General features: G+C 43.3%; 1 protein-coding gene across 1 annotated transcript in view; it reads left to right on the top strand.

Annotated features, from left to right (window-relative positions):
• Positions 1-17213, top strand: part of LOC124719732 — a 467864-nt gene that overhangs the window by 194525 nt on the left and 256126 nt on the right. The window lies entirely within an intron of this gene.

Below are 17213 nucleotides of genomic sequence, written 5' to 3'. Positions count from 1 at the left end.
TCGCGGGCAAGTGCTCTGCCAACTGAGCTACCCAAGCACGACTCACGCCCCGTCCTCACAGCTTTACTTCTGCCAGTACCTCGTCTCCTACCTTCCAAACTTTACAGAAGCTCTCCTGCGAACCTTGCAGAACTAGCACTCCTGAAAGAAAGGATACTGTGGAGACATGGCTTAGCCACAGCCTGGGGGATGTTTCCAGAATGAGATTTTCACTCTGCAGCGGATTGTGTGCTGATATGAAGTAGAGCTTCTGTAAAGTTTGGAAGGTAGGAGACGAGGTACTGGCAGAAGTAAAGCTGTGAGGACGGGGCGTCAGTCGTGCTTGGGTAGCTCAGTTGGTAGAGCACTTGCCCGCGAAAGGCAAAGGTCGCGAGTTCGAGTCTCGGTCCTGCACTCAGTTTTAATCTGCCAGCAAGTTGCACTGTTTTCTCTTGTTACCTAAACATGTTTCGGCACCTCTGTACCATCATCAGTGGGTGTTGTTTATTGAAAAACTGTAAACAGTGAACATATTTTAATTTTATTCATATTTTGGCACTGCAATCGTGACTGTATTCAATACACTGGAAATATGAATTTTAAAAAAAACTTCAGTCACAGATTTTCGTGTTTTATTAGCTTCACGATGTACAGGGTGATTCAGAAAGAATACCACAACTTTAGGAATGTAAAACTCTGCAACGACAAAAGGCAGAGCTAAGCACTATCTGTCGGCGAATTAAGGGAGCTATAAAGTTTCATTTAGTTGTACATTTGTTCGCTTGAGGCGCTGCTGACTAGGCGTCAGCATCAGTTGATGCTAAGATGGCGACCGCTCAACAGAAAGCTTTTTGTGTTACTGAGTACGGCAGAAGTGAATTGACGACAGTTGTTCAGCGTGCATTTCGAACGAAGTATGGTGTTAAACCTCCTGATAGGTGGTGTATTAAACGTTGGTATAAACAGTTTACAGAGAATGGGTGTTTGTGCAAAGGGAAAAGTTCTGGACGGCCGAGAACGAGTGATGAAAATCTAGCACGCATCCAGCAAGCATTTGTTCGCAGCCCAGATGTTAGAGAATTGGCTGTTCCCTCAGCTCGAACAAGAAGCACAACAATTCATATTTCAGCAGGATGGAGAGCCACCACATTGGCACTTATCTGTCCGTAACTACCTGAACGTCAACTACCCGAGGCGATGGATCGGCTGCCAGGCAGCCCGTGACAGAGCACTTCATCACTGGCCTCCAAGAAGCCCTGATCTTACCCCCTGCGATTTTTTCTTATGGGGGTATGTTAAGGATATGGTGTTTCGGCCACCTCTCCCAGCCACCATTGATGATTTGAAACGAGAAATAACAGCAGCTATCCAAACTGTTACGCCTGATATGCTACAGAGAGTGTGGAACGAGTTGGAGTATGGGGTTGATATTGCTCGTGTGTCTGGAGGGGGCCATATTGAACATCTCTGAACTTGTTTTTGAGTGAAAAAAACCTTTTTTAAATACTCTTTCTAATGATGTATAACAGAAGGTTATATTATGTTTCTTTCATTAAATACACATTTTTAAAGTTGTGGTATTCTTTTTGAATCACCCTGTATTACGGACCCCGTGGGTTCATCCTCAGGTGTAAGTTATAATACATGATTTATTTTTGCTCTTGAGTGAGGTGAAGTGCATGTCCTCATGCATGTAACTTCACTCATGCATGAACAGGATCAACGTAGGATGGTGTTACAAAAGTTTAAAACGCTTTTCTTGGATTATGTGGAACATGCACTTCACCTCATTCAAGAGCAAAAATCAATCACATATTACAACAACTTACAGCTGAGGATGGACCCACAGAGTCCGAAATGAATCTTGTGGTTAATAAAACACTAAAATTTGTGACTGAAGGCGTTTTCTAATTCATATCTCCTGTGAACACAGTTTAGGTTGTAACTGATCCAACAAAATGAGGTCTAAAGACAGTTTTTGTTCGTTTTTGTTCTTATCTTGCTTTCACACTATATGGTTTTGCAGGACCATCTGCATGGTGTCCTACGCTGACAGCTTTCACCTGCAAACCAAACAATGTAAACGTGAATTTTATCAACGAGTTAACACATCCCTTGATTTTTAGAAACGTGCTTTCGCTGTGGCAAAACGTTTTTGTGGTATACACCACTTCTAACAAACACCGAACAGCGCGCTCCAGTACGCGGCCGCCAAATACATCGCTGGCCGCACTTCTCCGGGCGGCTCGCGGTTACCATCGCTGGCGGCCTTCGCGCGCGCGCGTTTGTCAGCACACAGCAATTGGCTACGCCAGGAAACATTGCGATTGGTTTTCCCTGGAAAACAGCGCCCCCAGCCGACGGCTCCATTAACTAGCAAGCCTTATATAAACCCGGCCGCCGCCGCAAACGACAGTTCTCATCGGGAAGTGCAGTACGCCGTGTTCCAGCTGCTTGTGGATGACTCCCCGCACCACTCGCGGTTACGTGGCTGCTCGGCGGAAATCTTGCGACTTCGCTTGGAGATACTGAACTTTCACTGGACTTGGGAATAATTACGGGACGTGCACCCCACCATGCACATTCGGACATTGGTATAACCAAACTTTAATTATGCATTACTTCTGAGTGTGAGCCTGGGTAGACGCTTGGCTGACATAATTGTTAAAAAGTGATTTGTGATTTAATAAACCAGACTGAACAGGTTATTGTGTTATTCCTGGTTATAACAGTTTTGTTATTACTCACGTTTTGATGTGATTCAACCTTCTTCTTTCACGCTTTGAGGTCAGTGCACGCACATATTAATGTACTTCGTGTAATTTTGGTTTTACAAAACGTGAGTACTAACAAATATACGCACGCAAAACATTGTAGCACGTAAAAAGCACGTTTGTAAAAAACCAGTGTTAACACACTGATAAAATGCATATTTACATCGTTTGGTTTGCAGATGACAAGCTATTAGTGCAGGACACAATAACGATAGTCATGCAAAATCATATAATGGAAATTCACGGTACTGACAAAAACGAACAAAAATTACTTTTAGGCTGCATTTTCTTCGACCAGTTATAACCTAAAACATAAACTTTTTACATCATCATCATCATCATCATTTAAGACTGATTATGCCTTTCAGCGTTCAGTCTGGAGCATAGCCCCCCTTATAAAATTCCTCCACGATCCCCTATTCAGTGCTAACATTGGTGCCTCTTCTGATGTTAAACCTATTACTTCAAAATCATTCTTAACCGAATCCAGGTACCTTCTCCTTGGCCTACCCCGACTCCTCCTACCCTCTACTGCTGAACCCATGAGTCTCTTGGGTAACCTTGCTTCTCCCATGCGTGTAACATGACCCCACCATCTAAGCCTGTTCGCCCTGACTGACTGCTCATTCCGAGTTTTTCTTTGATTTCCTCATTGTGGACACCCTCCTGCCATTGTTCCCATCTACTAGTACCTGCAGTCATCCTGGCTACTTTCATATCCGTAACCTCAACCTTGTTGATAAGGTAACCTGAATCCACCCAGCTTTCGCTCCCATACAACAAAGTTGGTCGAAAGATTGAACGGTGCACAGATAACTTAGTCTTGGTACTGACTTCCTTCTTGCAGAAGAGAGTAGACCGTAACTGAGCGCTCACTGCATTAGCTTTGCTACACCTCGCTTTCAATTGTTTCACTATGTTGCCATCCTGTGAGAATATGCATCCTAAGTACTTGAAACCGTCCACCTGTTCTAGCTTTGTTCCTCCTATTTGGCACTCAATCCGTTTATATTTCTTTCCCACTGACATTACTTTCGTTTTTGAGATGCTAATCTTCATACCATAGTCCTTACATTTCTGATCTAGCTAGATCTAAGTGGTCCCGACAGTCGGTATACCAGTTACTTTGGAATAAGGCTGGGCATCTCGGACATATTCTGAGTCGTGGTCACCTTTGTGCTCATACGGCGAAGACTACCAAATCCACCGGTTAGTCCCTCAGCCGTTAGGGGTAAAACCCAATGGGACTCGGGGCAAGTAAGGCTAGCAACCTGCTTCCCTGGTACTTTAAATATGACGCTGGCAACAAAGTTTTTACAGTTTTTAGATAAACGAAACACACTGATGATCGCACACAGGTGCCGAAACATGTCTGGGCAACATGAAAAAACAGTGTTTTGGAAAAGAGGCGGAACGTATATCCAATAATTTTAACTACAAACACGGAAAAAGTACAAGGACTGCAAATCCAAATGATAAATATAGCCTTAAAGCTTCAGCTTCGCTTGCTTTTTTTTCTGCATTTCTTTTCTAAACTGGATGAGAATCTGCAGTTAATCTTCTCATTTGTATAGTGGCTATCTTATTCAAAGTACATTGTTGTAAACTACATTTGCCATTTTGCTTCCACGTGCAAAGACGAAAAGGTTTTGTGGTTATCCAACAGGCGTGCGCATTACGTGCAATTTCCCGTGCGACAAGCACGATTCATTTGATTTCACTCCGCAACATTGGAAAGTATGCCCACGTGCTTTATTGATAGTACGGTAATCTTACCGCGAATTGGAGCCTTTTAAAGCGGAATGGTAAGTTAGTGGAATTCGTGACATGAACTCTGACTTGCGTGCCGTCGCCTTTTCAGGTTAATATCTCCGCTTCTGTGATGTTGTTCACAGGTTTCTTTTTGCAGTGACATACCAGAAACATTGAGCGAACTTAGCAGTTCTGTTCGAAAGTCTGCGCTTTCATCTAGATTTATCATTGAATCAATGGATGTAAATACTTTTTCTTTCTCTGATACTGTGTATTTGCTGATTTGTTTGTAGAAATACATCTTTTTTTTTTTTCGCTGCTAAACCTGTTCGCACACACAACTGAACTCTGTTTTCGTAGTAAATGGAAATCAATTGATTGCTTCTGTTGTACAGTATTAATTTATTGTGTTAACAGGTTTTCGTTTACAAGGCCATCATCAGACATTTGCCGACTATTGTCGACAAAGAAGTTGTAATATCTGTAAACGTGACTGGAAAAGAAGTTACACAACTAGATTGAAGTACAAGCGCACGGTATATGACATCTTTGACAGTGTGGTGGTAATTCAGTGACAAAATTAATTATAACTGAACAATAAATAGATATAAAGGGAGTAAACAGCAAAAAATTTTAACACAAAACTGGAAAAACATGCCTACATAACGGTTTATATTAATAGGCAATTAAATAAAATAAAATTAGTACTTGACAAGGGTAATTGAAGAGGTATAAAAAAGGAGGGAGAATGATACACAAACCAATTAAAAGAAAGAATTGTGAGTTGTAACCAAAGAATGTATGAGTAACTTAAGCAACACCAATAAGATAAACAGAAACGAATAAATGCAGGAAATTGGAAGAATTTGAGAGAACATACCGTAAATGGCATCTCTGAGAGTGTGGTGGTACTGCATTTTAAAAAGTAAAAAGTTGAACAATTTACAAATACAAAGGGAGCAAACAGGAAAAACCTTAACACTATCTCAAAAACTGTCCCTTTGTAATACTTCGCATTACGTAAATGAACGAAGTAAAATAGTAAGAAACAACTTCAAGAGGTATTAAGCATAGAAAGTAATACAAGTATCATTTAAAATGAAAGACTCAACTGTTGTAATTACAGACTATAAGTACTGTATGTTAACCGGGGGCCTAGAAGCGACGGAGAGGCTTCCTCCCCGCCGCAGCCGCAGTGGTCCACAACCCCACGACGACTGCCGCAGTCCACTTCACCCCTCCGCCGCCCCACACCGAACCCAGGGTTATTCTGCGGTTCGGCCCCCGATGCTCCCCACCCCCCCAGCCCCCTCCAGGGAATGTCTCACTGGTGTACGCGTACGTGGAGAACTTGGTTGCGCAGCAATCGCCAACATAGTGCAGCTGAGGCGGAATAAGGGGAACGAGCCCGCATTCACCGAGGCAGATGGAAAACCGCCTAAAAACCATCCACAGACCGGCCGGCTCACCGGACCTCGACGCAAGTCCGGCGGCCGGATTCGTGTCGGGGACCAGGCGCTCCTTCCCGCTCCAGAAGGCCTTGCTCTACATCTACGTGATTACTCTGCTATTCACAATAAAGTGCCTGGCAGAGGGTTCAATGAACCACCTTCATGCTGTCTCTCTACCGTTCCACTCTCGAACGGTACGCGGGAGAAACGAGCACTTAAATTTTTCTGTGCGATCCCAGATTTCTCTAACTTTATCGTGATGATCGTTTCTCCCTATGTAGGTGAGTGCCAACAGAATGTTTTCGAAATCGGAGTAGAAAACTGGTGATTGAAATTTCATGAGAAGATCCCGTCGCAACGAAAAGTGCCTTTGTTTTAATGATTGCCACTCCAATCCACGCATCATGTCTGTGACACTATCTCCCCTATTCCGCGACAATACAAAACGAGCTGCCCTTCTTTGTACTTTTTCGATGTCATCCGTCAGTCCCACCTGATGCGGATCCCACACCGCACAGCAATACTCCAGAACAGGGCGGACAAGCGTGGTGCAAGCAGTCTCTTTAGTAGACCTGTTGCACCTTCTAAGTGCTCTGCCAATGAATCGCCTATCCACAATATTATCTATGTGATCGTTCCAATTAGGTTATTTGTAATGGTAATCCCTAAGTATTTAGCTGAATTTACAGCCTTCCGATTTATGTGACTTATCGCGTGATCAAAATTTAGCCGATTTCTTTTAGTACTCATGTGAATGACTTCACAGTTTTGTTTATTCATGGTCAATTACCGCTTTTCGCACCATACAGATACCTTATGTAAATCATTTTGTAATTCGCTTTGGTTATCTGATGACTTTACAAGACGGTAAATGACAGCATCATATGCAAACATTCTAGGCGCTACAGTCTTGAGCCAAGCGACCGCTACGGTCGCAGGTTCGAATCCTGCCTCGGGCATGGATGTGTGTGATGTCCTTAGGGTAGTTAGGTTTAATTCGTTCTAAGTTCTAGGCGACTGATGACTTCAGACGTTAAGTCGCGTAGTGCTCAGAGCCATTTGAACCATATGCAAACTATCTAAGACGGCTACTCAGAATGTCTCCTATGTCGTTAATACAGATCAGGAACAGTAGAGGGCCTATAACACTTCCTTGGGGAACGCCGGATATTACTTCTGTTTTACTCGACGACTTTCCGTCTATTACTACGTTTCTGACAGTAAATCACGAATCCAGTCGCACAACTGAGGCGATATTCCGTAGGCACGCAGTTTGGTTAGATAACGCTTGTGAGGGTGTTGGCTCGGCTAGCCCGGCGGCGTACAGATTGTATGGGTTACATAGGCAGTTTCAACAAAATAAAAGAACTCAGTAAAAATAGGAAAATTGGGGACTATGAGGGAACAGGCAGTGTGGGAAGTAATGAAGGATTGAAAGGATTGTGCGAAGTTTAGAAGAGAGGAAGTATTAAGCTGTGTCTGGTCATTTAGGTCTGGACTGTGAGCTAGATGTTTGTTAGTTTCCAGGGCTTCCAGCAGATTGAGCTTTTGGCCTTTATTTGATAAGGGAAGGACGTGGGACTCTGGCTGGCTGTTGCGGCCCTCAGTACATTCTCAGAAAATGTGGAGTCAGAATTCTGCAACCCCCCAGCTGCGTTCACGTTCAGGCAGCCTAGCTGCTACGTCTCCCTCCGCCTGACTGACTTATGTAATACTTGTCACAGGCGGAACAGGTAATTTTGTATACCCCACTTTTCGCTACGAGGGTCGTTCCGCAAGTGATGCCTCCTATTTTTACGCATCCAAAGTACAGGAGATACGTACGAGGGGGGGGGGGGGGGGGGCAGGGGGGGGGGTTGAAAAGTCTGTGCAAAGTCCAAGAGATGGCTCCACCGGCGTGTATCGAGGTCATGTTTACTCATTAGCATCTTTGGATAGAACGCACACCAAGTTTCAGCCACAGTCTAAAATAACAGTCGCGACACTCACTGCTGTAAAACGTTTGACAGATGGACTGACACTAGCGCTCCAAGCGCCGAGTGAGGTGAACGTCGGACGCGTCGTAAGCATAATGTTTGTTTTGAATCCATTTCCTACGTAATTTACGAAATATTTGAATTATTTTCTTGCCCCCAAGGGTTTGTGTAGTATCAGAAGGAATATATGTTTCTAAAAATGATTCTAAAACAAGCGCAAGTGTTGACAAAAACCGTGACTCGAGTGGCAAGCTACAACACATTCGTAAATAAACACTTGTGACGTTGGATAGAACTGCAGTTTACCACGTTGATATCAAAAGAATATAAACACACAGATTCACACGTAAGAAGCAGAGACATGCACCTCTACATGCAAAAGCGATTGACAGCTCATTTATCGTTCTGTAGGCCTACTGTGTTTGTCATTGTCGCCTGTTGCCACAAGTACGACCTTCATCTTTATATTATTCTAACAAGGGAACCTCCCCATCGCACCCCCCTCGGATTGAGTTATAAGTTGGCACAGGGCATAGTCCTTGAAGAACTGAACACAGATCAATCGAGAAAACAGGAAGAAGTTGTGTGGAACTATGAAAAAAATAAGCAAAATATACAAACTGAGTAGTCCATAAGCAAGATAGGCAACATCAAGGATAGTGTGAGCTTAGGAGCGCCGTGGTCCTGTGGTTAGCGTGAGCAGCTGCGGAATGAGAGGTCGTTGGTTCAAGTCTTCCCTCGAGCGAAAATTTTATTTTCGCAAAGTTATGATCTGTCCGTTCGTTCATTGACGTTTCTGTTGACTATAACAAGTTTAGTGTCTGTGTTTTGCGACCGCACCGCAAAACCGTGCGATTAGTAGACGAAAGGACGTGCCTCTCCAATGGGAACCGAAAACATTTGATCGCAAGGTCATAGGTCAACCGATTCCTCCACAGGAAAACACGTCTGATATATTCTATACGACACTGGTGACGGCACGTGCGTCACATGACAGGAATATTTTGTCGACCCACCTAACTTGTACACTTGGCGAATGGGTTTTACCTTGCCCGATTTAGGTTTTATTGTGCATGTGATAATCACTCCCAAAAAAGTGATGAATACATAAGTGTGTCACTATACTGCAATAAATGAATGCAACAGTTTCACTGTCGCAGAGGTTTCCCTATGCTCTGTCAAAACATATGTTTTTAACGGTTTTCTAATTTTTCCCTGTGTAGACCGTCAAATCCTGCATATGTCCAAGCAAATCTGAACATGTCCTGGAATTTTGGAGAACGAAGTTGATTATGTGTGAGTGCCTGAACTTTGTTAATTGTCTGAAAATAAAAAAAATTGTCGCTCGAAGGAAGGGTTGAACCAAGGACCTCACGTTCCGCAACTGCTCACGCTAACCACGGGACCACGGCGCTCCTGAACTCAGACTTTTCCTTGATGTTACCTATCTTCCGCATGAACTACTCAGTTTGTATATTTTGCTTATTTTTTTCACAGTTCCACACAACTTCTCCCTGTTTTCTCGATTGATCTGTGTTCAGTTTTTCAAGGCCTATCCACTGTGCCAACTTATAACTAAATCTGAGGGGGGTGCGATGGGGAGGTTCCTTGTAAGTGGGGCATGCAACTGCCAAATAGTGGGAGAAATATGTTGAAAACATTATAATGAGCTGATTACATTACATTTCACGCAAAACCAAATATTTGAATAATTTTCAAAGAATCTGTCAGTGAACGAGGTGCTAACAAAATGTCATCATGCGAAGGAAGCAAGGAAAATTAAGATACTAACAACAGAAGTGAATGAAACACATACCAAACATTACACTCTTGTAAGACACGAATAACTGCACTTAATCTAACCACTTCATCGTCAAAGCAGGTCTGTGTTGACGATTCACACGCATCTCCCAGATAGCACAGTAAGCCGGTTTCAAACTTGTTTCCAGATGTAAAGTTCAAGTATATAAGCTTGATCAAAGCTGGAATATTCAGGCCTGTTAGTTGGATTCAAGCTTGAAACAAACATCAAAGTTGGCAGAGTTCAAGGTTGACTTATCAAGTTTGGCTCCAGCTATATCTACACACGTGGAATACAGCCTGGTATTTACAGCTTGTTTTAAGCTATATAATTATTAATCTGAATTTATTGAACCTAATTAATTAAATAAATATCAGAATGGAAATGGTGTGAAAAAAAATTATTAGGACATTTATGTTTAAAAATTTTTATTTTCAAAGTGTTTAAAATTGTTTTAATTTAAAATTTAATTAATCTGAAGCCCCTCTGGCCCCAGCACACAGACCAGAGCAGGATCAAATATCGCTGACTTCTGCCGGTATAATGATCCTGTAACAGGTAAAAGAAAATATTTGCCATACCTAAACATAAAAAATGTAAAAAGTTGAAACTGATCAACCTAAATATAATTTATGCTCCAGATTAGCAAAATAACTTCAATCTCGCTGATGTAGTAAGAATCATTAACTAGTATAAACGTCACTGAGTAAGCAGCTGCTTCTGGTGACTTCATTCCAAAGAGTTTTTAAAGTAATTTGAGATAACTTTTTGTTTGAAATTTTTAAAGTAAAGATGACATTTGGGCAATTTTGCGATGACTTCATGAAGAAGCCACACACCACTATTTCTAACAGTTTCAGGGCCATTTAATCTGAATTATAAAGAAACAATTACTTGAAATCATATACACCTCATACTGTAAGCTTATAAAGAAACTACTGTTTAGAAAAATGTAGACGTTTTATTCTATCCACAATTATTTTTTGGTGAGTAAAACTGAATCAAGATGAAATCGAAATGAATTTAAGAAATTACCAGTTCAGTGGAACTGAAATGTAAAAGAACAAAAAAAGGCGAGTTTTAATTTATTGGTGCCACATACTAGAGCTAGTTTAAAATCACCTGTATTTGCTGAACAACTTGTAATTTGTATTCTTAGCTGGTAATCCATTTCACTTTCATCCAGGCTCAATTTTTCTACGTAAAAGAATATATTTCTTTACATTACATAATAATATTTAACATTTGTAATATTAATGCACCAACGTACCTGTAATAACACTATATATCCTCTTCAGACCTGGTGTAGCAGTAAGGCAGGAGACGCCACACACTTACCGAACTATTTTCCAGTATAAAACAAACTTCACAACAGTCAACAATCATTAATGCGTGTCACAAAGGTAAAGTGGCCGTAAACCTAGCAGAGTCAGTGCAAGGCTTATAAACGCTTGTGGCGCTTCCCGTGGACATCTATGGAAGCTATGCTGCGCGCGCATCTGCTGTACAGCCTTCCAGGGAAATTACAGTTTATTTCAAGCTTGGGAAAATTATTTTAATTCAAGCAGAATTTTTACAGCTTGATGTAAACTGTGTAACAGGTTGATTTTTCGATCTTGAATTTTCAACTGAACCTAAACTCCATATCCACCTTGAAATAAGCTTGAGTGCTAGCTGGGCTAGCACTGATACAAGGAGAATTGAACTGGCTGCTTCTGTGTCATAGGACGGTTTTACAGCTTTAGATGGATTGTCGAATCTTTGGGGCAGTTTCCTCTTCATCGTCAGTTGAGTTGGCGTATTTGGGATGTCAAACAGTGTGGGTAGTGCATTCCACATGAGTTTGCTATTGTCTGCGTTCATGAACTGGTTTTGCTCGAAATGTAGCGAGCAAAATCTAATATTATTATACAGGTAAACTGGGTCGTTTTTCATACAGTCTTCACGTCTGCTGTTAACTAGCCATTTTCTGCTTCTAAAACGAAACATTAATCATTAATACACATGTAGTTTGCAAGTGAATCTTGAAGATACAGTTTAGTAACATGATGGTATATACCTCTCAGGATCCTTAAGGAACCTAAAAAAAGACGTCTGTGGTGTCTTCTTCCTGTTGTTGCTGCAATTTATTGCGCTAAAACGCTTCCGCTTTTGAAAACCATTGTAGGAATCAAAATAAACAACCACTATTCGCTTTCACGAGCGCGCCGAGCTCAGTTTAAGTTACTGGCCGCTTGGCGCGCTGCTGGCGCGGCAGACAACAAAATCGAGACGAAGTGTCGCGACTGTTATGTTAGACTGTGGTTTCAGCCATATTGGGCAATTTTTTTGACGTTCGTGTGAATCAAGGAAGTCGGGTGACTGTAAAAAAAATGGACGAAAAAGAATTTCGTGTGGTGGTTAAACATTACTTTATGAAAGGCAAAACGCATCAGCAGGCTAAAGAGAAGCTTGATAAACATTACGGTGACTCTGCACATTGGATTAGAGCTGTTTATAAGTGGTTTCAAAATTTTCGCATGTCGGCATTCCCTGGACTGTCTTTTGGATTCTGGCTCGTAGTGGTGACACAATGTCTCATCTCCGGTGACTATGCTATTCGGAAAATTGTCACCTCCAGCTTCATATTGGTTCAGCAGGTACCGGGAAATTTCCATTCGATGAGTTTTTTGTTCTTCTGTAAGCATCCACAGCACACATCTCGCACAGACTGCCTGCCGCGGTGGCCGAGCGGTTCTAGGCGCTCCAGTCCGGAACCGCGCGACCGCTACGGTCGCAGGTTCGAATCCTGCCTCGGGCATGGATGTATGTGATGTCCTTAGGTTTAAGTAGTTCTAAGTTCTAGGGGACTGATGACCACAGATGTTGAGGCCCATAGTGCTCAGAGCCATTTTTTCGCACAGACTTTGCGATAACGGAGATGTACCGACACTGTTTCATGGGCATTGTAGCCGACATTCAGCTTTACGTGCAGGGAAAACAATCAACACGACACGGTATACACGCGGGAGTACCCCAGGGAAGCATCCTAGGGCCCCTGCTGTTTAACCTCTACATAAACGATCTCCCAACCACACACAACACAACGATGGCAATCTACGCGGATGACACAGCCATCCTCGCGCGAGATTGGAAACCATCAAACATTACGTCACGCCTACAGACTGCACTCAGAGTGGCCGAGCCTTGGTTGGAGAAATGGCGTGTTAGAGTAAACGTCGACAAGTGCGAAGCCGTTCTGTTCACTAGAAGACCGAAGCAACTGCGCAAACACCGCTACTGCAGACCAATAACCCTACATGCACGTCCAATACGTTTCCGCGAGAAAGTCAAATACCTCGGTGTCTGGCTGGACCGGAAATTACTCTGGGGGGACCACATACAACACATGACCAACCGAGCTAGCGCGAGGCTCAAACAGCTCTATCCTATGCTCAACAGGCGCAGCACACTGAACAGGAGGGTGTCGAGCTCCATGTACATGACACTTATCCGACCCCTGATGACGTACGCAGCTCCTGTCTGGGGATACGCTGCGCCTACACGCCTGCAGCTCATACAAAACAAAGTACTCAAAATTATAAGCAATGCTCCACGATACACACGCATCGCGGACCTCCACCGAGAATACCGACTTGAGACTCTCACGGAGGTAATGCACAAATTCACCAAAACTCCAGACATTCGCAGAACCCGTTTATTCTGAATCTGGGGAACTACGACCACAATCATGGATGGAAACATACCAGACCAAAAGACATACTTGCAAGGACCTAACATCTATGGCGAAGTATACGGAAACATAATGGCACAGGCGAGCCCCTGTTAATCAGACGCCATTACTGGATATCCAGCTGGAATACACTGACGAATAACTGGCACCACGCAGGGAAGCCATACCGTACACTGCATGCAGACAAGCTCCACACATCCCCCACACTGTGAGATGATCTATGGCCGATCTCCCACTACTGTATAACGATCTCGATTGTTCCAGGAATGTAGCAGCTGCAGCAACTGGGACACATCGCCATCGCTTGTCACGGTAATGATGCATGATACCTATACTAACAAATCCAACCTTGCATGAGATATCGCAGCTAGTAAGCCACTACTGCTCTTACTACCCATCCCACTGTCGCAGACGTTTTTTTCCCACGGCACGAGCCATGGCACTTATTTCCCTCTGCTCTTCAAATCGCTACCCTCACTCGCGTTTCGTCCACTATCTATCACCTGATGGACCGTGTTAATGCGTAGCCTTACCCAGACGCACGGACAACATCACAGCCCAGCATCCTGTGATCCACTTACTAGACAACTAACATGTTTACGGAGGTGACAGTAGAACTTTTGGTTTGGTCACCACGTTGGTGCGGGCGTGGAGGGGCACCATCTCTTTACACATTCTGCCCTTCAGCACAGATGAGCTGACGAAACTGCTCTTCATTGCGAGGTATGCCGTACACATCACCTCACATTGTTCCATACACCTTTAGCGAGCGTCGATGGATTTCAACCGGTGCAATATCTCCAGCAGTGAGGAATTGAATCACACGTCGATGTTCCATACGCGCCTGCTTATTAGACTCAATTTTGGAACATTCCCCTGCTGGCAAAACTGCCGCAGAACAACGGAACCGCTTGCAAATGAAAGGGGAAGGGTTTCAGCATTAGCACTATAATCCGGTCATCATAAGAATAAACGTAACCATTGCACTACGTATTCTTCAGCGTTTGCTGGAACCTCTCTGGATTTTCGTTTCACGTGGGACTGCAGCCAAGCTGTCTAGAGTACTAACAAGGGAACCTCCCCATCGCACCCACTCAGATTTAGTTATAAGTTGGCACAGTGGATAGGCCTTGAATAACTGAACACAGATCAATCGAGAAAACAGGAAGAAGTTGTGTGGAACTGTGAAAAAATAGGCAAAATATACAAACTGAGTAGTCCATGTGTAAGATAGGCAACATCCAGGTGGGTGTAAACCCCTGAGCGCCGTGGTCCCGTGGTTAGCGTGAACAGCTCCGGAGCAAGAGGTCCTTGGTTCACGCCATCCCTCGAGTGAAAAGTTTACTTTCTTTATTTTCGCAAAGTTATTATCTCTCCGTTCGTTCATTGACGTCCCTGTTCACTGTAATAAGTTTAGTGTCTGTGTTTTGCGACCGCACCGCAAAACCGTGCGATTAGTAGACGAAAGGACGTGCCTCTCCAATGGGAACCGAAAACATTTGATCGCAAGGTCATAGGTCAACCGATTCCTCCACAGGAAAACACGTCTGATATATTCTATACGACACTGGTGACGGCATGTGCGTCACATGACAGGAATATGTTGTCGACCCACCCAACTTGTACACTTGGAGGCGGCCGGTATGGCCGTGCGGTTCTAGGCGCTTCAGTCTGGAACCGCGTGACCACTACGGTCGCAGGTTCGAATCCTGCCTCGGGTATGGATGTGTGTGATGTCCTTAGGTTAGTTAGGTTTAAGTAGTTCTAAGTTCTAGGGGACTGATGACCTCAGCAGTTAAGTCCCATAGTGCTCAGAGCCATTTGTACCGTTGGAGAATGGGTAAAAAGATTCTTCTACTTTTCCCGATTTAGGTTTTCTTGTGGATGTGATAATCACTCCCAAAAAAAATGATGAAAAGATAAGAGTTTGTCGCATAAACTGCAAAAAATGAATGCAACAGTTTCACAGTCGCACAGTTTTCCCTGTGCTCTGTCAAAACATATGTTTTTAACGTTTTCCAATTTTTCCGTGTAGACCGTCAAATCCTGCATATGTCCAAGCAAATCTGAACATGTCCTGGAATTTTGGAGAGCGAAGTTCATTATGTGTGGGTGCCTGAACTTTGATAATCGTCTGAAAATAAAGACTTGAGCCAAGGACCTCTCGTTCCGCAGCTGCTCATGCTAACCACGGGACCACGGCGCTCCTGAGCTCACACTATCCTAGATGTTGCCTATCTTGCACATGGACTATTCAGTTTGTGTATTTTGCTTATTTCTTTCATAGTTCCACACAGCTTCTTCCTGTTTTCTCGATTGATCTGTGTTCAGGTTTTCAAGGCCTATCCACTGTGCCAACTTCTAACTAAATCTGAGGGGGGTGCGATGGGGAGGTTCCCTTGTAAGTACGATAATGGGGGTACGTTTCGTGCTGTGCGTTACGCGCTCATCGACTTAGCGACAATAAGGGACAACAGCTTTAGCGGCGCATTTAACTCGGACAGCAGTGGCCGGTCAGCTGGTACAGCTAGCCTGCAGTGGCGTGGCCAGCTGCAGTTCACACGTAGAAAGGGACGAGCGGAGGAGCAATGCAGCTTAGAATGTCATTTAATTTTTAAGCGGAATGAAATAATACACTGCAAATCTGCCACAATACGCTCCTTAGACGACTAGACGAAAACCGTAACACGTTATCGTTTTTAGCTGACCTACTATTGTAATTAAAAACAAGAATGATGAAAATTCCTGACTGAACCACAGGGTAATTTTTCTGCATAAGGTGTGTGTAACGTGAGAGAGTATTGATGGATTTCACCGTATAGTTAAAGACTAAAGCCACTGAAGTTCTCTGGTACTCTCTTAGCTCCTTCCTTATTCGAGAAATACATTTCAGTTCTGCAAGTGTCAACTGCTACGTTGATAGCGAGCCTATCAACAACAGAACCCACGAAGCCAACCAGGCGCCGCATTTTATCCTCTTCTTTTATGACGATCCGTCTACATACCGCCAGCGTTCGAGAGTGACGTGTGAAAAACCTGCGTGCGTTAAATAGTTCCAGTACGTCTGGCGGCTTAACAGTCTTTTTACATCTCGAGCCAAATCCCGCAGCTTGGCTCCAGATCAGTTCTGTTGGGTTCAACTGGTAACGGTACAGTAGCAAACGTAAAAATGCAGCATTTGTGTGATGTCCTCGATGCTGCGAAAATGATTGTTTTTCGTGTTTCTACGATACTTATCTACCTCTGTGCTATAAAGCGATGGACATAGTCCAAATAAAAAGGACTTGGTTTTCCATTTCTGCCTTAAAAATGAAATTGTCATGTTTTCTTAATTTAAACGACTTTTATGAACAGCCTTTCATGAATCATCGATAATTAAGAATTTCTGTTTGAAATGGAAACCGGAAATTCGCGTCCAGTATGTAATTAGAAACATGAAGACATGCATTATACAATAAAATGATGATGAGTTTTATAATAACAAGATGTATGTATTTCGAATTGAAAGAGAAAAAAAACTGTATCTACATCTACATCTACATTTATACTCCGCAAGCCACCCAACGGTGTGTGGCGGAGGGCACTTTACGTGCCACTGTCATTACCTCCCTTTCCTGTTCCAGTCGCGTATGGTTCGCGGGAAGAACGACTGTCTGAAAGCCTCCGTGCGCGTTCCAATCTCTCTAATTTTACATTCGTGATCTCCTCGGGAGGTGTAAGTAGGGGGAAGCAATATATTCGATACCT

The sequence above is a fragment of the Schistocerca piceifrons genome, chromosome 11 (assembly GCF_021461385.2).
Source record: "Schistocerca piceifrons isolate TAMUIC-IGC-003096 chromosome 11, iqSchPice1.1, whole genome shotgun sequence".
In the NCBI taxonomy this organism is placed as follows: domain Eukaryota; kingdom Metazoa; phylum Arthropoda; class Insecta; order Orthoptera; family Acrididae; genus Schistocerca; species Schistocerca piceifrons.
Note: the sequence above shows the minus strand (reverse complement) of the source record. Positions and strands in the feature narration are given on the sequence as shown.